Here is a 2,321-nt window from a genome sequence, read left to right on the forward strand (position 1 = left end):
CCTCCCGAGTGCTGGGATTAAAGGCGTGCGCCACCACCGCCCGGCTCTGCCCCAAGTCTTTAGTGAATTCTTTAACTACCTTTCTTCCTCCCGAGTGATTCTCCCCAACTTACTGAAAAATTATTACATATTATAGATTATCTATAACCTACAAACCTAGAACTCACTCTGTAACCCAGGCAGGCCCTGAACTTGTATTCTGTCTCAACCTTTCAAAGAGCTAGGATTAGACTTCTACCACCAGGTTTGGCCAGCTTCCTTTTTTGTTTTCTTCCAGGTCTGGGGATGGAACTGAGGGCTTTGTGTGTGCTGGGCAAGCACTCTAAGCCCTCACTTAAATTCCTTTACAGTTTCATAGATCCCCTCTCATCCCACCCCTTACCATTGCCCCCTTTTTAAAAAGATTCATTTTTATTATTTTTAATAGTTTGTAGGTGTATGTGTTTGTTTGTGGGTACAGTTATATGAGTGCAGCTGCCCATGCAGGGCAGAGGTATCAGATCCCCTGGAGCTGGGGTTACAGATGGTTGTGAACTGCCCAATGTACTCACTGAGAACTGAACCCAGGTCCTCTGGAAGAGCAGCAAGTGCTCTCAACCACTAAGCCATCTCTCCAGCCTCTGTTTGTTTCTGTTTTTTTTTTTAGTTATTTTTATTTTATGTACATTGGTGTTTTGCCTGCATGTATGTCTGTGTAAGGGGGTTCAGTCCCCTGGAACTGGAGCTACAGACAGTTGTGAGCTGCCATGTGGGTGCTGGGACTTGAACCCAGGTCCTCTGGAAGAGCCATCAGTGCTCTTAACCGCTGAGCCATCTCTCCAACCCTGTTTTTTTTTTTAAGTTATAAACTGATTGGCTCATTAGCTCAGGCTTCGTATTAGCTCTTATAACTTATATTAACCCATTATTCTTATCTATGTTAGCCACATGTCTCAGTACCTTTTTCAGTGGGGCAGGCCACATCTTACTTCTTCCATGTCTGGACAGGACTGGGGAGGAATGGGCTTCCTCCTTCCCAGAATTCTCCTGTTCCCATTGCCCTGCCTCTGTTTCCTGTCTGGTTGTTCTGCCTATACTTCCTGCCTGGCCAATTAGCATTTATTTAAAACATAATTGACAGAATACAGAATTGTCCCCCACCATTTCCCCCTCTTTTTTTTTTTTTAAACAAAGGAAAATATCCATAGTCCATTTTTTTGGGGAATCTGGGTGTAGTACTCCAGGATACTTCCTGCTGGTTGGAGGTGCTGATAATCTTATGGGGACCTAAAGAAAATTTATAATTATGATCAAGTCCTGACTGGAGTATCCTGTGAGTCTTGATCATCTCAGGCAGCAGTCTTGAATCTGTTCTGGATGTAGAACTAAGACATCTGGGCCATCTGTTCCTACCGGAGATTTCTCAGGTGGTCTTCCTTGATCAAACCTGATTTTTCTTAATTCAGAATGAATCCACAGTCTCTCATTTCCTGTAGAAACAAAAGCAAAATCCCTTCTCCAATGTAACATACCTTTTGACTTCAATTTTGAAGTCAAGGTATTTTCAAAATACCTATCTTTTTCGGTGGGGCAGGTCTCATCTTGCTTCTGCCGTGTCTGGATAGGACTGGAGAAGAATGGTCTTCCTCTGTCTTTATTTCTTTAGACAGGGTGTCTCTGTGTAGCCCTGGCTGTTCTGGAACTCATGCTGTAGACCAGGTTGTATGTCCACCTGCCTATGCCTCCTAAGTGCTGGGATTAAATGCATGTACCACTACTGCCTGGGTTTTTTTTTTTTTTTAATTGGGGCTAGAGAGTTAGCTCAACAGTTAGGAGCACTTTTTGCTCTTGCAGAAGACCTAGGTTTGGTTCCCAGCACCTACATACATACATGCAGGCAAACCACTCATACACATGAAGAAATCTTTTTTTGGAGGGGTGGTTGTTTTGTTTTTCAAGACAAGGTTTCTCTGTGTAACATCTCTGGCTGTCCTGGAACTCACTTTGTAGACCAGGCTGGCCTCGAGCTCGCAGAGATCCTCCTGCCTCTGCCTCCCAAGTGCTGGGATTTAAGGTGTATACCATCATTGCCCCGATTTTTTAAAATTATTATTTATTTATTTATTTATTTATTTATTTATTTATTTATTTATATTGTGTGTATATGTAGGTGCACACAATGATCCAGTGGCACATGTGTGTAGGTTAGAGGACAACTTTCAGGTGTCGGTCTTCTCTACTACCATGCTGGGCTCTAGGGGCAAAATCCACATGGTCAGTGTTGTTCTTTTGGAAAACTACAACTCCCATGCTCCCCCTGGACTACTGATACCTGTCGCTCC

This window comes from Microtus ochrogaster, chromosome 15 (assembly GCF_000317375.1).
Source record: "Microtus ochrogaster isolate Prairie Vole_2 chromosome 15, MicOch1.0, whole genome shotgun sequence".
NCBI classification, from domain to species: Eukaryota; Metazoa; Chordata; class Mammalia; order Rodentia; family Cricetidae; genus Microtus; species Microtus ochrogaster.